Source organism: Archocentrus centrarchus, chromosome 14, assembly GCF_007364275.1.
Source record: "Archocentrus centrarchus isolate MPI-CPG fArcCen1 chromosome 14, fArcCen1, whole genome shotgun sequence".
NCBI lineage: Eukaryota > Metazoa > Chordata > Actinopteri > Cichliformes > Cichlidae > Archocentrus > Archocentrus centrarchus.
In genome coordinates, this window is record NC_044359.1 from 16,617,741 (window position 1) to 16,645,151 (window position 27,411).

The window sequence follows — 27,411 nt, forward strand, 5'->3', positions numbered from 1 at the left end:
CGCCACTACCCATAATTCATAGCAGAAACCGGTTGTTTACTTCCGTTTGCGCTGTTGTTCACGGTTGCAGGCTTACACACTTGCCGTTCAGTTTAACATTTTAACACTGCAGTTTTTTTACCTGGCCTAAATGGTACCACATCGGAGGTGGAGACATTGTAAGGATGTTTTAAAAAGCAGCGAGGTAACAGTGCCTCACCCATCACTTGTGTAAATGACATGAAATTATGGCCTGAAGTCAGCTACATCCACATCAGTTACCTTGTTTTTTCTGAAGGTGTTGATGGCGGGGAAAATCGCGTAATTATAAGAGCACCAGATTACCTTCAAAGCAATAAAATCAATAAAGTAATGCTTAACAAACAAGGCAACATTGTTTTCCTTAAAGCAGCTGTAGAGCCGAGCCAGCGCATCGGCCAAGCTAAGCGCTTAGCATGGGTCATGCAAAGGGAAAGAGGAGTGGTGGAGACAGTCAGCTGTTCCTGTATCGCGATTAGGGAAATCATGCAGTGATGCTGCAGCTATTCTGTGGAAGGTATATCACTGAAACAAACACTGCCCTGGCTGAAGGCTGTGATCGGGGAGACACGCAGCTGTCATCTTGCTAACTGCTACGTGTTTACATGAAGGCAGGCATTGTTTAAGCTTTATGTAGGCTGTATACTGTAGTGTCACACTATAAATAAAATAACGTAAAAAAATAAGAGGCTGTACATTAAAGGAAAACTTAAAACATAAGGAAAAAATACAGTAATAGGATGTGCAACTGGGTAGTATAATTTGGGGGAAAAAAACAAAAACAAAACAAAAACAAATTTACAGAATAAAATAATTTGAAAAAATGTACAGACTGATGTAGTGACAACTAACAGCACAAGTTGAATCCGAGCTCATGTTCCAACTAATAAAGCCGCCTGTTACAGCACAAAGTAACCGAATTTTGTCATTACCTCTGGCTCTAACTTTGGGTAACCAGAAGTATAAAATCGAACAGTGGAAGTAGCAGTCTGTCATGGCAGCCTACGTACGCTCTTCCAGAAACCCGTGGCTAGGAGAATATAAATATTTAAGACGAATAATACAGCATTAAAAGCGGTTTTCCAGTGACACCTTCACCAAAACAGTGATCCGCCGAACACTCATTTACCGGTCTATTTTTAATTTGATCTCATTTGCATGCGTTGCGCTCGTCATTGACCCAATTTCATCGCGCAAGCTAGCTCATGATGCTAACGATTTCAATTATGGGCTGCTCCATTCACCCCCATATGTACGTTTTCGAGAAGCGTTCGACCTGACCTACCCTGTTTGAGGGTTCGTTGTCAAAGTCGAGCGCTTCGCGCACGATTTTGACCCTTTTTCATTTTTCGCGCAAGCAAATACAATAGGCTCCTCGCCGATCACTTCGTGAGGCTCGGGCCTAATTATAATGGTAGCTTAAAAAGGAACTAGAAGCCTTCTCTGAGAATCATGTTTTTAGATTTGTTTGTACACCCTTTTGTTCACTGATAGCAACTGCTGATTAGGGATAGTACTATGGTGCCAAAATGTAAACTGCATCATGTGATATGACATTAAAATAATGTGCAAACGTGGTTTTGCAGGCAAAAATCATTATGGAGTTTCGGGTAAGTCGAGATCAGAAATTATGTTTTGCGCAAAAATTAAACTGCATTCTACTGTGAGTTGAGTGATCTTTTCCTTGTATGCAAGTTTGGAGTAAAAACGTTTATCCTCAGCAACATCTGAAAGAAGTAAAACCAGAAATGTAAATCTTAAAATTGTATAAAAACTTGTTAAATCTGTCATAGCGTTAACCTATAGACACAGAATTTTCAGTCTTTACAAAATGACTTTCTGCGACACCAAATATATTGTACATGTTCTGCATACTGATTTGGTAAAATTTTATGCATTAGTATAGGATTCAGAGAGACATGAAATAACATCTATCGCTTACCTTTATTAACAGTCAACAGTAGAGTCAGAAGTAGAGTTTCAAAACTTGCCAGTACAGCCAAAATCACTACAGGTATTGAAGAAGCTGTCCCTAGAAAACACAAATATCCACCCTTAAAGAGTTCAGGTTATGTAAATATAGCATATGTCACTTTAAGAGTTATAAAAACACTCAGTACTAGATCTGTACTTGCTATTAATTAACACATCAGACTGTAAAGTTTCTAAAACCCAACCTGTCTGTACAGGTGGAAGCTCTAAATACAAATGAGAAATTTCATATTTTTATGAAATACACTACCTGTACAGCCTTTAAGGTAAATGACTGTTTGTTCTCTGCTGATATTGTTTTGAACAGTACATGTGAGCTTTCCCATCATTTGCCCATGTAACCTGATGGTAACATTTGAAACTCCCTGTTTTTCTGAACTCTTGATTGTGGGCTGTATCAAGTTATCGTCCAAAGACAAAATGAACTTCGCATCATCTCCTTCAGCGGAGCAGCTAACTTTCATCTGTTCTGGAGACAGACAAATCTGAGATACAGCTGGCTCTGACACAGGAGCTGAAAGACAAACATTCACATATAGCTGCAGCACCAGTTGCATTGTAACAGTCACTGTCAGCTCTACAAACTATCATCTGCAGCAGTGGTCCCCAACCTTTTTTGAGCCACGGACCGGCTTACTGTTAGACAATATTTCCACAGACCGGTCTTTAAGGTGTGCGGATAAATACGTTTGTACTTGCATACTCAAGTACTGAGAAATGGCCCAAGACAAACATCTTGACACGTCAAGAGGAAGTCATAGATGGATGTAATAGAGAGAATCCGCCCATTTTTCAAAATAAATCAGTCAGACTCAGATAAGTAAAACTGAAATAATGTAAGTTTTTTATTCTTTAAGTGCGGCCTGGTACCAACACAGGGTTGGGGACCTCTGATCTACAGTACATACAATGAGGGAAATACTTATTTGATCCCCTGCTGAGTTCCTAAGTTTGCTCACCTACAAAGAAATGAACAGTCTCTAATTTTTATGTTTGAGCTAAAGCTTCAAGTTGCGAAGCAGCAGCCAAGAAGCCAAAAGGATTTAAAGAGTTTCTACAAAGAGAAGTGAACCAAAATCTCTTCTGAGATGTGTGCAAACCTGGTGACTAACTACAGAAAATGTCTTGTCACTGTAGTTGCCAACAAGGTTTTTTCCACGAAGTCATATTTCACTTGGAGATCAAATACTTATTTCACTCAATGACATACAAAGACAATGAAAGACAATACCTGTACAGCTTGTTAGATGGATGATGGTTTGTTCTCTGCTGACATTGTTTTGAGCAATACACGTCAGGTTCCCTATCAGTTGACCAGGTAGGCTGATTGTAACATTTGAAATGTTTTCTTTGGTTTGTATCAATGAGTTATCATCCAAATACCAAATGAATTCTACATCATCTCCTTCAGAGGAGCAGCTGACTGTCATCTGTCTCGGTGACAAACACATCTGAGATACAGCTGGTTCTGACACAGGAGCTGAAAAACAAACATACCGTCACATATAGATGCAATAAAATGACATTCACTGCCAGCTCTGCAAACTGTCATCTATATCTATGCAGCCTTTATGTAAGTACTTATATGTTTGAAATATGTGTACAAAAATCAATAATGATTTGATAACTCACTTACAATATGTAACCAGCAGTAAGAATAATGATAAATATAATCTGGAAACTCTGTTCATATAGGTACCAGCAAAACTGACTAAAAACTGCAGGTTTTGATTTTTGTGGCCTTTCAGACACATGGTGCACAACACTTTCCTGCTTTTAAGATTTAAAACAATTATTTGTTTTAAATCCCATTTTGACAAGAACAATGAACATTTTTGCCAATAAGTTTTTGCTCTTACCTAGTATATGCAGATGGATGGTAACTGTGTACAAAGATATACCTTCAGTAGTATATGCCTCCAGTTTGTATTCTCCAGAGTCACCTTTTGTTGCATTTTTGAGCTGAAAAACTCCATTTGTGATGAATTCAGTATGATTCTTGTATTTTTCATTTATGCTAATGAATGAATAATTTTTAAATGTTAAAATGATGCTTGCATTCTTTTCCAGTCTTGTCTTTGTACGCGGGTCAGTGGATAGGTAAAAACTGAATGGTTTTCCTAAAACTCCAAAACACTTCTGGACTCCCGGTTCAGTTAGATTGCATTCCAAAGACCCTGATAAGAAAATAAATAAATTATATAAAGAGGGAAATAAATCATTGTCATGTATTTTCACTAATATAAATTGCATATATTTTAACTGGTTTCTGTTTATAGTTACTGACCAAACTCCTGTCCCTGATAGAATTACTTTTTCATTTGATATGTTTGATATGCTATATAACACTGTATTAAACATGTAGAAATTTTCTTCTATCAGACAACACAATAAATAAACTAAAGCTGTCATGGTTTGGCTGTGTGGTGGAAGGATAGGATCCAAATGCAGGACGCGTGACACGGAGCTAAACTTCAACAGCTTTATTGTGCTGAGGCTCACAGGAGAAAATGAACAAAAACAACAAAATCTCAACCAAAGCCAAAACACAAAAACAAGCCTGGGAGAACTAGAGAATACTTAAACCAGGAAACACAAAGCAGGAAGGAGAAACACCAACAATGACGCAACAATGATCGGATGAAAACTGAGGGCTTAAATACACAGCAGGTAATTAGGGCAAGAGGAAACAGCAGGGCACAACAGGTGAAGCAAATGAAACTAATAACATAGGGGAAGCAAAACTAAATACAAAGCACAGGGAACACAAGACTGGCAAAATAAAACAAAAAGTGACTAACCAAGGTACACGCAGACTAAATATGGGGGACTGGCACACAGACACGGGACAGAGACGCAGACTAGTCACAACACTAGGAATAAAACTCAATAAGAAAACACAGGAGGACAGGGTCAAGACAAAATGACAAAACAGACCAGACCATGGAAGCAGGGGAGACAGGGACGAAGGGAACAAGAGTATCAAAACAAACTGGGAAATAACAAAACTCAGGGAAAATAAAATTAAACACAAAACGCTGGGCAGACGGCCCAGGACCATGACAAAAGCAGTAAAATGGTTTTATGAATGACTTAACAGTGTGAATTTATTTTATTCTTCTACATATTATTTAATAGTTGAAGTGTACCTTGTGCTGCAGCAGTCACTGCTGCGATGATCATGTAGATCAAAATCATTTTCTGTTTAGGCAGAATCAGAGTATCAAAAACCACAAAGAACTTTATTCTTTCATATTTTGCATGTGTACTACAGATTCAGTTTTATTGATAAATATACAGTAAATACACACTTTTATAACCACTACTTTCAGGTAATATAGACTATAGTGAGTGGATTATCTAAATAATCAATGGGATCAATAGAAATTTATATATTCTTATGGTAAAATGTACAAATAACTGTTGACATAATAGACATTTCTATGCTTTTTGACTGTGGCCATTAGACCAGTCATAACTGAAACAGTTACTCACCATATTTATAAGTCTTTTTTGCAGTGTATTGGACTAGTTCTTATATTGACCGGGGTGGTGTATTTCTGTCTGGTTCCCCTTGTGTGGAGAGAATCAGTGTAGTACTGAAGTACTGCACTGATTGCAAATGCAGATACCCAGCTTTTTGTTAGATTCAATGGGTATTTGTTATACCGCTATAAAGTACAAGATCCTTTGTAAAGCCTCTCTTATATTAATAGTCCTGCTTCTTGCTTTTTGTGTACATTTTCATTTCATATACTACTGATGGGTACATTTTAGTGCGTCGTTGATACCCTGTTTGTGCAGGAATGCTAGTTTACCTGTCGGAAACAAGGTCTCATGGATGATGTTTCCGACAGGTAAACTAACATTACTGCACAAACATTCATTCTGACTAGTAAACCTGTTCATGAACTGAATTGTCTGTAAACCTTTCAGTTGATTTGGACAGAAAAATCTTGATTTAAGTTTAAGCCTTCTTTGAACTTTTGGACAGAGGTGCTGTTATTTACTTATTTGCACATTATATTTTCATTGAAAAATAAAGAATTGCATTCACTTTAATATACATTGATATTTATTGTGATGTCACATTAAAGGGGACATATGCAAAATCCACTTTTTTAGCCCTTGAATACACATACACACAAACACACATACACACACACACACACACACACATATAGTACACCCACGACAGGTCAATTGCAAAGAAAAAATAAGATTCTCTATTCAATGAAAGTTTGTTTTTCTTTTAAAAGCAAATCTTTTTTTCATAATGCTTAATTCAGAAGTAAAAATGTCAAGTCGCTTCCCAACCCACACAATCTATCCAGGGGCAACTTCACTACAAATCAATCAGAACAATTAATTAACAATCAATTAATTAATCAAAATTAATGTGTTAACGTCCCACCCCTAATATGCTACGTAGATATCTTTATATTCTTTTGGGGTCATAGTTTTCAGTCTGTTCAGTACAATATGTAACAGCAATTCACAACAAATAGTTATTGCAAGGCACTCACTTCCAGATACATCGGACCTTCTACAGTTTCTACCACCTGAACAGATTAGTGAATGATGCTGGTGCTTCACTCCATTGGAGGTCTTTGACACCATGAACATATGCAGGTGTGCTCTCTGATTCATCTAACTGTTTATTCATCTATCTAACTTTTATTTTGGTTAACATACCAACATTACTCATCACACATTTGACACTGTAGTCATCTTTAATATTTTTTCATATATTAGGTTAAAAAAAGTGTAATCATGTGATTGTAGTCTTTTTTTTTTTTTGTTTTTTTTTAGTTTTTGTTATCTTTTGTTTCACAACACAGTAGTTTTACAACATTAATAAATAAATACATTTAGTATAACTCACCTGCAATCGGAGTTCTTCTCAGTGGCTTGGGGTAGTATGGGGTATGGACTGCTCTGTTTGTCTTGTGGTTTGGACAGAAATGAGGAAGCATTTATTTAAAGTCTCTGACGTACTACTCAGGCAGCTAGTGGTTTATCACATTTGTATCTATGTTTCCATGCCCTGCAATGCACACTCATCAACATAGTCTGCATTACTAAAGTCTGTGGCAAAAAGGAATTATCAATTAGTACCCTAATGCTAAAAGCAGATTAAGTTAAAACCACAGCTTGTTCAATTTTAGGTGTCTCTGCTTCAGGCACAGTAACTGACAAATATATATAGTTTAAGATACAAAAAAGAATACACACAGAGATAAATTAGATAAAATTGTAAATGGACTAGTTCTTATATAGTGCTTTTCTACTCTAATTGACTTTTACATTTACACAAGCACTTCCATGAGTAACTAAGTGCTTTTTACTTTCTAAAATTCACACACATTCATACTCCAACGCTTGCATCGGAGAGCAACTTGGGGTTCAGTATCTTGCCCAAGAATACTTCGGCATGCAGCCCAGAGCAGCCAGGAATCGAACCACCGCCCTTCCGATCAGTAGGTGACCTGCTCTACCTCCTGAGATACAGCCACCCCACAAGGGGAAAAAATAAAAGGGGATGATGTGACCACAGTACCTAAAGGCAGTGTTCTAGCTAGTGGCTAATCGCCAGGCCTTGCTGAGATGCCCTTGGGCCGGGCTGAGGATCTCACCACTTCACTTTCGGAGCTCTGCTGTCACTGCATTTAGCAAACAGTCAGGCCCCGCGGACTCCGCCCCTGCGAGATTGCTGCTTTTATCGCTGCTTGCGCCTGTATTATTTCACTGCAATTGCAGTCTACCACAGAGCACGGACAGTTTCGTTCACAATGTGCACGTTTGATCTCCGGTCGTGCGTGCGCTTGATTTCGCGGGCTACAGAAATCGAAATGACAACCGGCATGAACACGAGAAGTAAGAGGAAAAAACGAAGATCAAATGAAAATTTCAGGCATGATTTAACACGAGTGGATCATCGCTGACAAGTTTTTTCCACGCCTCCATTGTTCTGTTCTGTGAGTGTGCGTGTGTAGCTGCGCGCGCGTTTTGCTCCAGGTGCAGAGAATGTCAGCTGTTATTTTTTCTTTACTTCAGCTATCCACAGTATTCCTGACTTCGCGCCACTACCCATAATTCATAGCGGAAACCGGTAGTTTACTTCCGTTTGCGCTGTTGTTCACGGTTGCGGGCTTACACACTTGCCATTCATTTAAACATTTTAACACTGCAGTTTCTTTTACCTGGCCTAAATGGTACCACATCGGAGGTGGATACATTGCAAGGATGTTTTAAAAAGCAGCGAGGTAACACTGCCTCACCCCTCACTTGTGTAAATGACATGAAATTATGGCCTGAAGTCAGCTACATCGACATTATCAGTTACCTTGTTTTTTCCGAAGGTGTTGATGGCGGGGAATCACGTAATTATAAGTGCACCAGATTACCTTCAAAGCAATAAAATCAATAAAGTAATGCTGAACAAACAAGGCAACGTTGTTTTCCTTAAAGCAGCTGTAGAGCCGAGCCAGCGTATCGGCCAAGCTAAGCGCTTAGCATGGGTCATGCTAAGGGAAAGTGGAGCGGTGGAGACAGTCAGTTGTTCCTGTATCGCTGATTAGGGAAATCATGTAGTGATGCTGCAGCTGTTCTGTGGAAGGTATATCACTGATCTGGATATCAGAGTGTTCAGATCACTGAAACAGAAACACTGGACTGGCCGAAAGCTGTGATCGGGGAGACACGCAGCTGTCATCTTGCTAACTGCTACGTGTTTACATGAAGGCAGGCATTGTGTAGGCTGTATACTGTAGTGTCACACGATAAATAAAATAACGTAAAAAATTAAGAGGCTGTACATTAAAGGAAAACTTAAAACATAAGGAAAAAATACAGTAATAGGATGTGCAACTGGGTAGTATAGTTTGGGGGGAAAAGAACAAATTTACAGAATAAAATAATTTGAAAAATTGTACAGACTGATGTAGTGACAACCGACAACAGCACAAGTTGAATCCGAACTCATGTTCCAACTAATAAAGCTGCCTGTTACAGCACAAAGTAACCGAATTATGTCATTAACTCTGGCTCTAACTTTAGGTAACCGGAAGTACAAAACCGAACAGCGGAAGTAGCAGTCTGTCATGGCAGCCTACGTGTGCTCTTCCCGTGAAACCCATGGATAGCCACCAGAACGATCACTATAACTGTTTGCAGACTTTGCTAGTGAGGGCTGCCATAACACTAGTGATAGTTCAGTGCATGCTCCTGTAACCTCTTTAAAACCTTTATGTGGAAAGAGCTGGAGGTCCTTCATCAACCACCTGATCAGCAGCATGAAGAAAAGAGAACTTTGTAGCTGCTCCATCCACCCTGTTTGTTTCATACAAAAAAATCTGCAGGACGGAAGTTAAAATGTGCAGATGAATTGTTAATTATGAATTATTTCTTATCCAATTACTTGATTAAATGGAGTAATCGATAAACTACTCGATTACTAAAATAATCCACAGTTGCAGCCCTACTTGTATTCAGAAAGCCCTAGTCAAACATTAGTTTTCATCACCAGTGAAGCTCTGAAAGGCCTTCAAGAAAAAAACTACAGTTCCCAGCAAGATGATGTCACTTTCTGTTGTTCCATTAAAATCGTGATAAGTTATGCTTACAACATGGTGGCTGATAGGAGAAATTTTAGCAGCTGATTGATAAAACATCTGCATTATGTTTTTGTTGTGTATGCTTTTTATGTGATTTCTGAAAAATATTTCTGGCTAGAACCCTGAAAGGTGTCGTAGTTAGTGATGCTACCTCTGACTCTGAGGCTTCGAAACATGCTTCAAACTCGATTGGTCAAATTTTATGAAGCAGTGGGCTGGAGCTTGCTTCAGTTTACATCACTGATGACATTCAAACCACTTCACTGCTTCATTCAGACTGAATCAGATGACTGGTTTGATTTCACAGGCGGAGCTTTGAGACTTTGGCGCAATACTCACGAGTATTTTAGATGACTGAAGCACCATTTCATGTCTTGCACCAAACCTACTGTACATCAGTAATAGCTGGTTTGTGTGAATTTCGGAATCAAAGTTTTCCTAAGTGTGGGAATATTTTCATTTGGTGCCACCAAATGAGGTAAAAATAAGTAGGTGTCCATCCATCCATTTCTTTCCAATTATATTGGAAACTAGTGCAGATAGGCTAGCATGGAAAAAGAAAAATGCTGATGTTTAAACCGAATCAATAGCCCAAATAATAATGAGGTTACAACTAATTAATCTCTTATCTCTCAGCTCCGGCTTTGTTATTGGAGCATAACTATTTATGATGATGAAAACATGATGAAACTAAGTCAGATTTAAGTTGAAACATAAAATAATGCATCCATATATCTTTAAATTGGTAGCCAAATGCGCGATTATTGGCCAGCAATGTTCAATGTGTCGAAAAGCAAACAGGATAGCTCGGACAATGTCGCTGTCTAAATATGCAGTGATTGCAACACACCTTTTCAGTGTTTATTCAAAAATAATACAGTGCTACAGTATATCATTCATTCTTTCTCCCTTTCTAACTTCCTGGGAACACCACCTTCTTCTGTTTTGTGTGAAAGGATGTTCTCAAAGTTGTCCCTAAAAAGAAAAAACATTTAAGCCCATCTACTGTGGAGAAATTATTTCTGAATAAAAAAAAAGAAAAAATATGCATCAGCACACATTTTCTGCACAGCAAGCGCAATAACAAAGGAAATAAATGTATACCCCCCAAAAAGAGGGGGAAAACGCATCAATCACACCAACTGCCTCATTATTATTGAACATCTTCCCTGTCCAGTATGTAATTTAGAATCAATAATACACCAAACCATTTTCCAATTTTTATTTTTTTTATATCATTTCACAGATGGAATTACTCAGGCAGATAATTTTAAATACAGGATACAAAAAGCAAATACATAAAACACAGTTGGATTGCAGGTCATTTGAGGAATTGTCTCAACACACGTGAAGAAGTGTTATACACATGAAAGTTGCGTCTGATCTGCAGACCTTCATTTGACTGTGCAACAACCATTGTGGCCACCAGATGTCAACCAAGAGTACTGACTGAACCTTCGAGTAGTGAACCAATTTCTGACACAGTGGTTCAAAAAGATTCAGAGCTTCAGAAAGCCTCATTTTGCCATCACTAGTCATGGTGTTGCTGTGTGGCAGATGAGGTTGGACCCCAAAATGCAGGACTCAGCAGGCAAAACTGAATGGAAAGGTTGTTTATTTGTGGAATGACAGAAAATAAAGAACACAGCTATACTGGGCTGGATAGGTGCCACAACTAAATACAAAACCAATGGGCAAGGTGACACATAGCCGGAATACATCATCGACAACACAACAAGGAACAGACTGAGGGCTTAAATACATACACTAGGTAATCAGGGAAAAGGCAACAGGTGAGGGGCACAGATGAATGTAATTACACAGACTTTATTATACTTCACAAAACCTGACAAACAACTGAAAATCTAAATGTCAAAAACGTATATGTACTGAATTTTTAATGCATTTCGTCTCCTCCTGGATTTATGCCACATTACACAAAATGCATGATATAGTATGCACTTTCTCACTGACCTCTGAGCAGTGTAGGCAGTGTCACATGGTTTGGCAGCTCAGTGAAAACAGGATATAGTTTGTGGTTTTTAAGGTCCTAACAATCAACACAGTGAAGTGACTAATCATCTCGAGGTATGTGTTGGTGGTTGATGCTTGACTCTGTTTTTGTCTCAAACACAAGGCACAGCTCACCTCTGCTGGAAACAGCCGTAAAGAAAACATTAAACAAGCAAAACAGCAACCCCTTTGGCCACAGCCTTTTTAACTCTCCAAGGTTAGAACTTTTATGGGGAGTTCATTTGAATTAGGTCAGTGTACTTAAAAAGGAGAACAACGAGGATCACAGAAAACCAACACAAAGGTATTGTTGCATTTAAGAAGCCAGTGCATGGATTCATTAAGATGCATTAATCAAAAATCAAATATAAATGAGGAAAGCGAAGAACTGACCCAGTATTTATTCTAATCGATGAAAGTATTTTAAAAAAAGGCCTTCGAAATACCTTTTTGCTTCCTTTAGGTTTTCCTCAAAATTGGAGTAATCCACCTGTTTACCTTTATGTTTACTGCAAAACCAGAACTGCTAATTTATCATAGTTTTATCACCCAGTTGGCCACAAATCAGGAAGTTTGGGGTTTAGGCTTCAGAATGTCAGAATATTTTAGAACAAAGTTAACCTGCATCTTGATTTGAACTGAGTGTTGTTATTCTTGTATGCTGCTTCAGTCTAATATCTGAGTAGATAACATCATCTTCAGCATCATCTGAAAGAAGTAGAAACAGAAAGATTCATGGTCATGTGTTATTCCCTTTTTTATTTCATGAAAAATGAAGCAGACATCATTTCTAAAGTCGTATCAAAGCTTTGAATTTGTATTTTATAGTTTTCACTTTAATTTTAACACTAGAACTCCCAGAACTCTAGAACTACTGTAACTCTGGTGGTCATTCTGACTTTATTTCCATTAATTTGTAAAAAATAAATATAATATACATAAAGATAATTCATAATCAATAAAAAAAAAAATCCAAGAATGCATATATCTGTAATGTTACCAGCCAACTAAAGATGGTCGTGACAAGGAACATGAATTGCTGTAACATATATTCAGATTTTGGACTGAGATGATAGTTGTTTTGAAAGAGGAGTAAAAGATCATCTACCTTCCCTGGGGAACGACCACTAAACAGAGGTGATGGCTTATAGCAAAAGCTGTCAGCCACCTACAATGCAGATACCTTCCCAGGTGCCTCAACTCCCACTCATACCTTACTTCTGGTGACCTCAATAGGTCACATGGTAATTTTTTCACACCTTGAATCATGTGATGATGCACATGAATAACGATAGGTCAACAACCACCTCCAAAGGGGACAACCCCCACCAGAGTTTAAATACCCGGGACTCTCCACCTTTTGGTTTTAGAACTGAAGAAGCCTCTTGAATTAGATGTCTTCAGAAATATTTTTAAAAGTCCAGTTGCCTTTTTTCAAGCTCTTGAGAATAACTTGTACAGCACTTTGCCCAGCAACAGTGGGCAGCGGGTGGTAGCCATCAGGGATCAAAAAGTATCCCGGGTATTCTTTTTAATTTGTCTCTTAGTTTTGAATGTATATCTATTCCACGTGTTTTGTACACACATTTTAAAATCATCTTTCTGCAGATAAATTTACTACTGTTTTCAGTTATGATGAGGTTTTTACTTCAGATCACGTACAATACCAGTCAAAAGTTTGGACACAACTTTACTCCATTAACAGTCAGTGTCTGTAGACAATAGACAAAATCTAAAAAATTTATTTGACACAATCAAACACATTGTGCGCCTTGAGGTGACTGTTGTAATTTGGCGCTATATAAATAAAATTGAATTGAATTGAATTGAATTGTTACACCTGCTTTTCCTGCCACAGTGATTCAGTCTAAGGAAGACTCTGGAAACTTTTCATCCTTTTTCCCCCGGAAAGTTAATGAGATCAGAGCTAACATAAATCCCTCAGTTTCTTCTTCTGCGTTATTTCCCACTCGGCCATCAATCTTGGAGAACTTCTCATCAATATCATTAAAAGCTGATAGCATGAAACCTTCCTCTTGTTCAATTGATGTATTATCTCACACCATTGGGCCATGTGTGTTAACAATAATTAACAGATCGTTGGTTACTGGCGCTGTTCCTCAATAGGCTGTTGTTCATCTCTTATTTAAAAAAAAAAAACCTAATGTTTACTTTTAGACTAATTTCAAAGTTGTCTTTTACTGTATGTCAAAAATCTTAGAAAAAGTCATAGCCAAACAGCTAAATGTTACTGTAACTAAATATAACATTCTTGATAAGTTTTAGCCTGGGTTTCATCACCTGGACTCTACTGAAGCTGATCTTCTTAGAATTTCTAATGATAGTTTAATGAAGAGAGGTGCAGGTGAATACTCTGTTCTGGTGCTCCTGGATTTAACAGCAGCGTTTGACGCAGTAGATCTTAACATTTTAATTGACTGCTTAAGGACAAACATGGGCATCTCTAGGTCAGCCTTAAATTGGTTTTACTCTTACCTCTCAGACAGAAGTTTCTCAGTTTCTGCTGATAGTTTTGTATCCTCATCTGCCACTTTGTCCTGTGGTGTGACCCAAGGTTCTGTTTTTGGGCCTATTTTGTTTACTCTGTACTTATTACATCTTAGACATTTTGGGCACCTTATCATTGTCATGCAGATGATATCCAACTGTGCATTTCCTTTTCTTCATGGAATGTTAAAAAACTAAAAAAATCTATTCTTCAGGACCGTGTTGATGCTATAAAGAACTGGATAACTGCTAATTATCTTTCACTAGACACTGGGAAAACAGAAGTTCTCGTTTGTGCTCTTGAAAGTTTTGTTCCCACGGTGTTCAATAATCTTTGCTCTTTATCACTGTTAGTTCAACCAAATGTCAGAAATTTAGGTGTTACGTGTTAATAGCCTTGAGCCAGCCTGTCGCATGTCTTCTGACCAAAATCAATTGATGGATTTTAAACTGATTAAACTGAAAATTAAATAAGACATTTGAGGTTGCAGCTTCTAAACTATGGAATGCACTACCATTACACCTGAGATCTGTGGACTCCACAGAATCAGCTCAAGCAGCTCAAGACTTATTTGTACAGGCTTGCTTTGTGTTTTTTTTTTTGTGTGTATTTTACTGTGTATTGTTTTTCCTTTGACTATTGTGAAGCACTTCATAATTTTTATCTAGAAGGTGCAATATATAAAACATTTTACTTAATTAGTTACAGTTTCACCAAAATTACACTGTATATATGCTGTATATATATATATATATATATATATATATATATATATATATATATATATATATATATATATATATATGAATAAAATATGCAAGTGAAAAGTGAAACCACATCAAAGGACACTATGGTTTCATCTGGATTCAGTGTTAGATTGCAGTCCTTTTCGGTAAAGTCTGTGGAGTTTTCAGTGTGATGTGGTGTGTTGCCAACAAGCCATCTATGTCCACTGTGAACGACTGAACAGAGGTGGTGGATTACAACACCAGCTGTTCCCTATTTACAGTGAGCTCTCTTCCCAGGTGCCTCAGCACCCACTCACAACTTTCTTCAGGTGATTTCAATAGGTCACTAGATAGAGTGGGGCAGAGTCTCACAGTGGTTTCACCTGAAACCACTGATTGTAATAACCTTTTTTCACACCTTGGTGCATGCAGTTATGCATATGAGCAATAGTGGGTGAGCGAACACCTTGTAACAGTCGTAATAGTGGTGTCTCTTTACAACAGTCTAAGCTTTTCGTTAATGATGTCACCAGTGTGCGCCCAGCGCTCCTCTGTAGAGAGCGCGGGAGAAACGTTTGCAGACGGACATTTGGCTTGAGGCGAACCTCTAAATTTTCTTTCCTTAAATCTTTGTATTGTCACGGGTTGTATGAGCACTGCTTGTTTTCATGTGTGGTAATGCAGCAGCCGTTCAACTGGGCTTTACAAGGTTGTGAAGAATACGTCTATTGAAGGATAACACTGTGGAATTCCCAGTACCATTGTGGTTGTGCGTTTTTGGCTGCCTGATAAGTACGCCCGCCGCCTCCTCTTCACCACTGAACACAACCCAGACGTTACAACCTCCAGGGGACAACCCCCACTGGAGTTTAAAAACCTGGGACTCTCCAGACAGTGCTTTTTGAACTGAAGAAGCCTTTCGGATGAGAGGTGAAATGTCTTCAAGAAACTTAAAGAAGTCCAGCTGTTTTGTTTTTTTCAAGCTCCAGAGACTACCATGACATAGATGACTGAGAACCTACACAGACATACTCCTTGAAAATGCCACATTTTAATTACCAACCTCTTCCTTGAAATACTTTCCTGTACTTACTCATCAGAGGATAGACCAAAAACCTTTTTTGGCACAGTTCCTTACCACTTGAGCTGAACTTTCTCAGTCATCTGCTAACTCTTCCCTACCACGGACAACCCATCTCAACTCGTCCCTGAAATCTGTGCAACATTCTTCCTTCTCCTTGGCTTTGCCTTCAGCCATTTCCTCTTCTTAATTCCCAAAGTCATAGACTAGCATGCAATACTAGCTACAGTCTCCCATGACATCATCTTGACACAATCTCTTTCAGGTTGCACCTCCTGCACAGGCTCTAGTCTACCTGTGTGCACCTTCATCCACTCATCTTATGTCCCTGAAACCAAACCAGTGGTTTGGTTTCAGGGACACACAAGCAGAGGAAGGCCAATTTTGACTTTGCCAGAAAATATCTAAAAAAAAGCCTGTACAGTTCTGGAAGAAAATCTCAGGAGAAATAAAACCAATATTAACTTGCATCCGAATGATAGGAAATAAAAAATTATGGAAAAGAAGGGGAACAGCTTATGATCAGAAACCTACCACATTATACCACATGGTGAAAGTAATGGTATGGTATGGGTGTGCATGGCTGCCAGTGGAACTGGGTCACTAGGGTTTATTGAATACTGATAGAAGTATCAGGATGTATTCTGAAGTGTGCAGGGATACACTTTCTGCTCAAATACTGCACAACCTATAAGAAAACGCTTTGCAGTGCAAATGGATATTGACCTAAAGCATACTTCAAAATAGGGGTGCAACGATTCATCGATTAACTCGATTCAAAAAAATTATCGACACAAATTTTACTGTGTCGATGCTTCTTTTAAACTCTGCAGAACCCAGCTGTCTCGGTGTAAGCGGCGCTCCTCACTAGCATTCACAGCATTAGTGCTCCGTCATCTTTTTGTGGGTTTATTGGTGGCTGGCAGACCAACATAGAACTGCATTACTGCCACCTACTGGACTGGAGTGTGAATCACTCACGTACACACACACACACACACACATTCTAAAAAGCTCTCCGTCGCTGCGATGGATTTCATTTAACACAGAGTGGATCATCGCTAGAGTTGCCATCTGTCTGTAAAATACAGAACCCCGTATGTTACAGGACTCTGTGAAATACGGCTCCGTAACATGCGGGGTTCCGTACTTTACGGGATGGGTGGCAACTATCGCTGACGTGCATTTCCACGCCTCCACTGCTCTCTGTGTGTCTGGGTGTGTTGTGCTCGCTGAGAATTTCAGCTGTTATTTTTGTCTTTACTTAAGCTGTAGCTACCAGAACTGGTTTGCTAGCGAGCGCGGGCCATTAGCACTAGCGATGGTTCGGTACCGGAAGGCCCGCCCCCCAGGACCGAGGGGCTCCGTCAAAATATTTTTTATACGTTAATCCCTTATTAGTGACTAAATATAGACCTGCAGTAGAAACGTATTTTCGAGAATGCTTGCGAATACAAAGCATTACAACATTACTCACACATGCGCCATGGCTCCCGCAGCCACTAGTTTTTCAAAACACTCATAGCAGGCAGCGGTGTTAACTGCGCAAGCGCAAAGAGGCAAAGCTGAGACGGTGAGCTCAAGTAGTGAAAAAGGAAACGTTTTTCCAGCGTCCAAAACAGCAGCTTTTTCTTTTAGTAACCACCATTAAATCTGTGAAACAGCTGGAGGTCCTTCATCAAGCACCTGATCAGCATGTGTTAAGGTGAAGAAAAGAGAACTTTGTAGCTGCTCCATCCACCGCTGTTTGTTCACATGGCGAGAAACTGCATTACGGAAGTTAAAATATGCAGATAAACTGTTAATAAAAAAAGTATTTCTTATCCGATTACTCAATTAATCGATGGAATAATCGATAGAATACTCGATTACTAAAATAATCATTTTATGCAGCCCTACTTCAAAATAAACCCGACATTCTCAAGGCAAATAGATGGGATATTATTCAAAGGCCAGTTTAGTCACTGATCTCAACCCAATACAATACGCTTTTAAGTTATTAAAAACAAAACTTAATGCAGAGAGGCTGCAAAAAAAGCAGCGATTGAAGGCTGCTGCACTAAAGGCCTGGCAGAGCATCTCAAGGGAGGAAAAATAGTATTTGATAATGTCTGTAGGTTGTAGGGTTTAGGCAGTCATACTACAAAGAATGAAAAGGATTTTCATCCAGATTTTAAAAGCAATCCCCATATTTAAAATATATTGGTTTGTACACTTCTTTTTGACCCTCTGAAAATTAGAGCCTGTGTACAAAGATGTCCGTAATTTCTAAACAGTTAATAGAAAATTTTTGTTAAACCCCTTTAAATCAAAGCTGGAAATCTGCATTTCAATAGCAGTTTGATTCACTGATTTAAAGTTCATTGTGGTAGTATACAGAGGCAAAAGTACAAAAAAAGTCTCTTTGACCAACAAACCATGGCACTGACTGTAAAGGTTTTATAAGAATTTGGCAAAACTGTGCATAAATTTCAGTGTTGTACAGAATTTATAAAGAAAGGACAGTTGAGATAACTCACATAGTAAATATAAGACACAAAGTAAATGTTACCTTCATTAACAGGCATGATGCCAATCGTCTTATTGAAATGCCTGATACCAAGAAGCACAGCCAAAACAAGCAGAGTGGTAATGCCTCCTACCACAGCCATAGCCACAACACACAGATGAGAACCAGCATCTAGAAAATAAAGAATCAAGAAGAATTTTAAGACTATTAAGACAAAGCTGTTGAGATAATGTATGACACAGGCACACATACACACACACAAACACACACACACACACACATATATATATATATATATATATATATATATATATATATATATATATATATAATATAGCATGTGTGTGTGTGTACTATATATAATATAGTTTGTAGGATTATAGTGTCCTCAAGTTGTTATTATGTACGTACTTTTAATTTATGCATTTATGCTTCAGTCTCTAAAACCCAACCTGTCTATAGAGCTGTAAGATTTATTTTTTGTTTTGTTTTTACTAAAATAAATGACTTAAAATAAGACTGTGAGTACATATGCTAACCAAAAGAAATAAAATAATAAAATCAACGACTACTTCAGTAGACTAGAACATAATAAAACTGTTGAAACTACCTGTACAGCCTGTGAGGTGAATGACTGTTTGTTCTCTGCTGATATTGTTTTGAGCAGTACACACCAGCTTTCCCATCAGTTGCCCATGTAATCTGATGGTAACATTTGAACTCTTGGCTGTGGTCTGTATCAACAAGTTATCGTCCAAAGACAAAAGGAACTCCATGTCATCTCCTTCAGAGGAGCAGCTGACTGTCACCTGTTCTGGTGACAAACACATCTGAGATACAGCTGGCTCTGACACAGGAGCTGAAAGACAAACATAAAGTCAAATATGGATGCAGTTCCAGTTGCAATGTAACATCCTCTGCCAGGTCAGCAAACTGCTATTGATATCTACAGAAACTCTGTTCCTATTGGAACCTGCAAAAGTAATTTAAAAAAAAAACAGCAGATTGCATATTTTGTGAACTTTAGGGCACTTTGATCAACATACCTTTTTCACACAGACTGCTGTTGTAAAATTTTTCAAGTTTGTTTTTAGCTTTACAATAAATTTCACATGAAAATGTTTACATATATTTCTTTTTGTAGCAAAGAACAATACCTGTACAGCTTTTAAGATGGATGATGGTTTGTTCTCTGCTGACATTGTTTTGAGCAATACACGTCAGGTTTCCCATCAGTTGACCAGGTAGGCTGATTGTAATATTTGAAATGTTTTCTTTGGTTTGTATCAATGAGTTATCATCCAAATACGAAATGAATTCTACGTCATCTCCTTCAGAGGAGCAGCTGACTGTCATCTGTCTCGGTGACAAACACATCTGAGATACAGCTGGTTCTGACACAGGAGCTGAAAAACAAACATACATATAGATGCAATGAAATGACATTCACTGCCAGCTCTGCAAACTGTCATCTATATCTATGCAATATGTGTACAAAAATGAATACTCACTTACAATATGTAACCAGCAGTAAGAATAATGATAAATATAATCTGGAAACTCTGTTCATATAGGTACCAGCAAAACTGACTAAAAAACTGCAGGTTTTGATTTTTGTGACCTTTCAGACACATGGTGCACAACACTTTCCTGCTTTTAAGATTTAAAACAATTATTTTTTTTAAAATCACATTTTGACAAGAACAATGAACATTTTTGCCAATAAGTTTTTGCTCTTACCTAGTATATGCAGATGGATGGTAACTGTGTACAAAGATATACCTTCAGTAGTATATGCCTCCAGTTTGTACTCTCCAGAGTCACCTTTTGTTGCATTTTTGAGCTGAAAAACTCCATTTGTGATGAATTCAGTATGATTCTTGTATTTTTCATTTATGCTAATGAATGAATAATTTTTAAATGTTAAAATGATGCTTGCATTCTTTTCCAGTCTTGTCTTTGTATGCGGGTCAGTGGGTAGGTAAAAACTGAATGGTTTTCCTAAAACTCCAAAACACTTCTGGACTCCCGGTTCAGTTAGATTGCATTCCAAAGACCCTGATGAGAAAATAAATAATTAATGCAAAGAGGGAAATGAATCATTATCATGTATTTTCACTAAATTGAAAACCATATAAATTCTATGTATTTTAACTGGTTTCTATTTATAGTTATTGACCAAACTCATGTCCCTGATAGAATGACACCATTATCTGACATCTTATACAGCACTGTATTAAACATGTAGGTTTTAGAAATTTTCTTCTATCAGACAAAATAAATAATAAGCTAAAGCACTAAATTGCTTTTTCTGAATGACTTAACAGTGTGAACTTATTTTGTTCTTCTACATAATATTTAATAGTTGAAGTGTACCTTGTGCCACAGCGGTCACTGCTGGAGCTGCGATGATCATGTAGATCAAAATCATTTTCTGTTCAGACAGAATCAGATTGTGTTGCATGTTTATGACCAAATTCATAATGGATCAATATGAATTTATGCTTAGACTTATAAAAATGATCCAATAACTATTGTCATACGAGACATTTCTGTGCTTTTTAGCTAATGTCACATCACAACAGTCACAGCTGAAACAGTCACTCACCATATTTAAGATAAGCCGTCTCCTTTGCACATCATTGACTGGCCTGTGCTTTTTCCACTGACACTGGGTGGTATATTTCAGGTGCTTTCCCTTTGTGTGGAGAGAATCGAGGAAGAAGTTATTTACATTCAGTCCTACTGAAGTACTAGACTCACTGTGAGTGTAGTTACCAAACATAATAATAAGACATTTTATGTGTAAGCCCCTTTCTAGACACCCAAGGACACTTTACAGAGGTGAGATCAAAACCAAATCACAGAAAATACATAAAGGCAGAGAACAAGAAATTAAATAGGAAGGCAGGAAGAGAGCCAGTATTTCAGATGTCTGGTGGGAGACGGTTCCAGAGTTGGGGAGCATCCCATGGTGCTGAGGCAGGAGAAAGGCACTGTAAGGTGGAAGGAAGAGGGAGCAGGAAGAGGTGGTGATGTGAAGGAGATTCGATAGACTAGGAGGGACAATGCTGTGAAAGGGCTTGAATGTGTGCAGGAGGATTTTGAATTTTGAATTTGACCGGAAGCCAGTGGAGCCAGTGTAGGACTCGAGTGACATTGTGAAATGAGGGGATTTTGGAGATGATGCACACGGCTTAATTTTGGACCATTTGAAGGGAGGCCAAAAAGAAGAAAATGACAATAATCAATACAGGAGCTAACAAGAACTTTATGTGGGATTCAATCGGTTTTTAAATTGTAAAGCCATAAGCTAACAAGAGTCTTTGGTAAAGCCTTTGTCGTACAATAATTAATTAATAATTCTGCGTCTTGCTTTTCTGAGTACTTTTCATTTGCATGTACCAAGATGAGGAGCCACAAAAACCTGAGCTACCGGCAGTTGAGAACTGGCCAAAAATGAAAATGTTCAAATTAGAATGTAAGTTACGGTTGGTATGTCCGTCAAAGATCTGTATGAAATATGCCCATGTCCATGCTTCTTGTCTACTCGGTGTGTGTGTGTGTGTGTGTGTGCGTACGCGCGCACATGTATAAGTCAGATATTTTCTGAAAGTCATATTATTTTTGTATAGTATAAGACTTCCCATTGTTTTATTTGCAATCAAGTCTATCAGTTGTAATTTTAATTGTTATATAAATTGTTACATGGTTGATAATTAGAAATATCTGTTTATAAAAAAACACTTTTTCTTGTCCACTGGTGGGGACCCCATTTTCTTTTCAGAGAAGCAATTCATACTTCCTGCTCTTGAACACCATATAGATACCATATACAATAGGGATAACCTGTGAAATAGTTATGAAATTATTACTACTAATAAATACTCAGTAGTAATAATTATTTGTGAAAGCTTCAGTTTAGTTGTTTTGGTCAACACCCACTAATATTTATGACACATCTGTCAGAACTGTGGACACCAAAGCTATCGTGATCAAACACAAAGGCGCCTTAGTTTCATAACATTTTCTCTTGTATTATCAAGTCATTTTTACAATCATGGTGAATTGTGTGGTTTATCTCTATGTTTTTTAATTTTATTTTTGTTTATTTTTATAATATTTTACAGAACACATTCTTTTGATATATAAGTTTAGCGTTACTCACCTGCAATCGATGTTCTCTGTGGCGGCAGGGTGGGACGGGCTATGGGCTGCTATGTTTGTCTTGTGGTTTGGACAGAAATGAGTAAGCATGTGTCTAAAGTCACTGAAGTCATACTCAGGCACTTAGTGCCTCATAATATTTGTCTTTATATGTACAAATATATACATTTAGTAACTGCATAATTTAAAGTATTGCTTTTCAACTTGTTTAGATATTTGGTTTTACATTTTCTAAATATGCATTCTCAAGCTGCTGTATGGATGGAACTTAAAAGACAAAGTAGCTTAACTGGCAAATAGAACATAGGAGAGTATACAGTAGCACAGAAAATAATCTCAGAATTAAACTGTTGGTAATACAAAAGACATTTACAGTATATGCAAAAAGATGGCATTGAGTCCACCTTAAAATAATGGAAAGTGCCCCAATATATCACCACAAAAGATTAAATAAGTTTATTAAGACACTCAACACAGAATCCCAATGCTATTCTCAGCAGACTGAAAAGTCCCATGACTCTGTGTGCTTCTCTGAACCTCTATAAACATACCATTAAAGGGATTATCATATTACACTATATATTTTGTTCCCATGCCCTGAAACCCATCAACATGTTTTACTCATCTGCTTTACTCAAGACTGTTAATAGAAGCAAAAAGGAAGTGTCAGTTGACACTCTAATGTGGGATGCTCAAACCAGATTAGGTTAAAACCACAGCTCTTTCCATTTTAAGTACCTCTGCTGCAGACACACTGACTAATGTGTATATTGTAAGATACAGAGAAAGAATACAAGAACAGAGATCTACAGTATCATATATACTGAAAGGGAAAGATGTGATTGCAATATCTTATGGTTAGCTAAATGATCTGGTATAAAAGTAATAATGCCAAGTTAGCATAGTTACAGTGTAACTTTTGAGTGTTAATGTTCCTAATCAATAACAGCTGAATGCTACTGTGATTGCATAGCATTTCCATGTGCATTCACCTAGACGAAGGATGGGAAATTAATTTTCCTAAGGGGCCACATGAGCAGTTAGGATTGGTGCAATCCTCCACAGCGTCTCTCATGTATTGTTTGTCTTTCATCTCAGTCAAGTTCACATGGCTTAGTCCTGGTCTTTGTTTAGTCATTTCCTGTTTTACTTTGGCAGTTATTTTATCATGTGCAGTGTGTTCAGTTTTGCTTTCCCCCACCTCATTCGTAATTTTCCATTCACCTGTCCTTCCCTGTTGTTTCCACTCTCCTCTCATTATCCCTATATATATATATATATATATATATATATATATATATATATATATATATATATATATATATATATATATATATATATATGTCTGTGTTTTTATCAGTCCTTTGTTGTTTCGTTGTCTGTGGCTCCCTGCCTGCTGTGTTCTTGCCCATCTGGCTGCATCATTGATAAAGTAGTATTCCTAGTTTCTGCTGCTGGCCCCGTTAGTTCTGTAAATACGGTATGCTCTGTAATAAAGCTGAAGTTAAGCTTAATCTTATTTGTTTCCTGCATTGTGGGTCCATCTCCTGCATGCCACGTGGCTGACCTTGATAAGTTACAAACTTAGTTAATTAAACCTTTTGTCTCCATCATGTGGTCAGAAATAATCCAATATTTGTAACTTGTACTGAAAAGTCTCTGGTTGTATATAAAAAGGAGTGCAGTTTTCACATATTTCAGTTAAATCCAATTTTATTTATATAGTGGAGGGAGACAGGACAAAAGACATGCTGTGGAAGAGACTCTATGTATCATGGGAAGGCCCCAGCAGCCTAAGCCTACCGCAGAATAACTAACGGAGGGTTCAGGGTCACCTGATCCAGTCCTAACATGCAGAGGTTCGGTGTGACACTGGGATGTTAGTGATGGGATGAGATGAAGGCATGTGATGAAGTGTCCCCTAAAAGGAGCACCTGAAAGAAGAAGACAAATTCACAGATAATTATTATTGCCATTTGTGCTGTTGCCTTGTTGCAGCTATATGATGAGCCAAAGCTGTGCATGCTCAAAATGAATTCAAATTATCTTTAATACCTTGCAGTGAGATTATACTGTGAGCTTTGAGTGCAACGCTCTGGCTGCCAGCTACATACTGAACCCTCCAATTACTCCTGAAAATTAAGGTTTTTAGCAAATGTGTTAACATATTTTTTAATCAAAGTTCCAGTACTGGCTATTTGTGTTACCTCCTAAAAATAAGATAAACATGTACTTACAGCATGCATATCATACATTTTTTTAAGTCTGTCCATCTGAGACTGCATTCAATCTACACAACCACTACCACCTTAAATCAAGCTTAAATCACTGGATACTACTTCCATCTGGTAGTATGCATTGTGGTACAGTGTGGCTGGCAGCACAAGCCTGTCTCAGGGTTAATTTATACTTAACTACTCTAACGGCAAACTCTCTCCACGTTGTTTCTGGTTACTCGTAAAGAATTTTGGCCCCATCATGTGGTGAGTGCTGATCACTGGCAACTTGTCTTTCATACCAACTGTTTTTACAGTTCTTACTAAAGGTTACAGATGTTACCATATGTTCCCAGATTATCACAGAACATTGACTAATCATAAGCTAATACATACAAAGCAACACTTATTCTCATTTACAAGTCTTCTGTTAAGGTTAATCCTGATTTTGCATTATTTTTTTCATTACGCCTGGTTTTGGTTTGGTAGTTTATATGGCAAAATATAGTTATTATGCAATAACATGAGAACGATTTGTGTCAAAGATGATGAGAATAATTGAGTCTTTATTATATTTCAAAAATGCCACATGATCACAAACTTGACAACAATTACTGACAAAAAGAAATTGACCAAAAATTTAAACCTTGGTCAATAAATTCTATTTACAAAATAAGGAATTTCTATTAGTACTAAATATATGTCTAATATTACACATTCTAAAATAAATGTAAATATTATTTAAAAGTACATGAGTGAACAAAAATATAATACACAATTAGAATTATTTCTGCAACATGATTACATTTTTTGATAAGATGAGAAACAAATATTGCATAAGTAATGATTTTTTGTTTATTGAACACAGTATTATACAATAAATTATATGTACATTAACAATTTACAGAAACTGAATTTTACAAAGAATTATCCTTTTGTAGATGGAAGAAATCATGCTTTTACTTCTGTTGAATGAAATTACCATTAAATTCTCATGTTAAATATTGCATGTGTATTAAAATCTATTAGAGCTCACTGAAACTGGGGAGGAGGCCCCGTGGTAAACCCAGGACACGCTGGAGGGATTATATCTCTCGGCTGGCCTGGGAATGCCTTGGGGTCCCTCCGGATGAGCTGGTGGAGGTGGCTGGGGAGAGGGAAGCCTGGGCTTCTTTGCTTAGGCTCCTGCCCCCGCGACCCGGTCCCGGATAAGCGGGAGAGAATGGATGGATGGATGGATGAAACTGGGCTATTCTAAAGGTCTAGTGAAGAATAACAGATAAATTTATGAGTATATAGGTGATGCTTGACTATATATAAGAGGCATAATTAATTTATATCGTGAACATCCATAAACAGAAAACATCGAAAGCAAATCAGTAATTTGAGGCAGTGTATGGCAACACTACTGACCAATAAGCTTTTTCTAGTCTCCAAGGTTAGGCAAGTTTAGGTTTGAAATTTTAAATAAGGTCGGTAGGTTTAAAGAAGGGGAACAAAGATGATCACAGAAAACAAAGCTCAATAAAGGCAGTGTTAGGTTTAAGAAGCAAGAGCATGCATATATTTAAAAATATGTAGCCATTTTTTTAAAGATAATTTTTTGACGTTTTTGCCTATATTAGATGGTATACAGTGAAAAGAGAGAAATAGGGGAAGACATGCAGTAAACAGCCACAGGTCAGACACAAACCCGGGCCCCTTGCCCCACAGCCATGCGGCACACATGGTTGTCTGCTCACCCTCTTCTCTGAGAATTGTCTTGTTTTTAGGTTTTCTTCACCTTTAGTGTAATCCAGTGATTGGTTGTTCGAACTGCTAATTTTGCATAATTTCATCATGTCACTTTGCCAAAAATTAACAAATACATTTCTTAAAAATTATGTTAGAATTTAGGCTTAAGCAAGGTCTAAAAGAATGTTTTTTGAGAAAATTAATTTGCATGTGAACTGGATGCTGTTTTTCTTGTGTGTTGTTTCACTCTAACATCTGAATAGACAACATCATCTTCGTCATTATCTGAAAGATTAAAAAACAGAAACTTTAATTATGTCCTGCACAGTCAGAGAACATTAATATTACATATTATAGACTTGTAACAAAATGGTGAAATACAGCATTTACACAACATACAACATTTATATTCATGCTTTGCAAAATTATTTTCAGGAATGTCAAGTAAACTCTACTTGCTATTTAACTAATTGATAAAATTAAGGATGCATGGATCTTTTACCTGTAGTAACAGTCATGGGGTCCATTTTCTTATTGAAATGTTTCATACCACGCAACACAGCCAAAACGAGGAGTAGGGTGGCAGTGGTTACTACCACACTGACAGTCACAGCAGAGAGGTGAGAAATTGTACCTAAAGATATAAAAATCAACTCTAATGAGGAACTGAGATAATGTATTTCATTTATACATAGCCTCAAGTCACAGGCCTTAGATGTGTACTTGAGACCTCATACTGTAAATTTCTAAGAACCTTTTTTAATAAAAAACTTAGGAAAGATACCTATGACAATACAACACTAACCAAAGAAGTAAAGTTTAAAAATA

General features: G+C 37.5%; 1 long non-coding RNA gene across 1 annotated transcript; it reads right to left on the reverse strand.

The window, feature by feature from the left end:
- Positions 1–20,332: 20,332 nt before the first annotated feature.
- LOC115792134 (uncharacterized) lies at positions 20,333–21,166 on the reverse strand. The gene is made up of 3 exons (XR_004021006.1): positions 21,075–21,166; positions 20,843–20,900; positions 20,333–20,524 (listed from the first exon to the last, which is right to left on the reverse strand). It is a non-coding gene; the product is annotated as an uncharacterized LOC115792134 (long non-coding RNA).
- Positions 21,167–27,411: the final 6,245 nt, after the last annotated feature.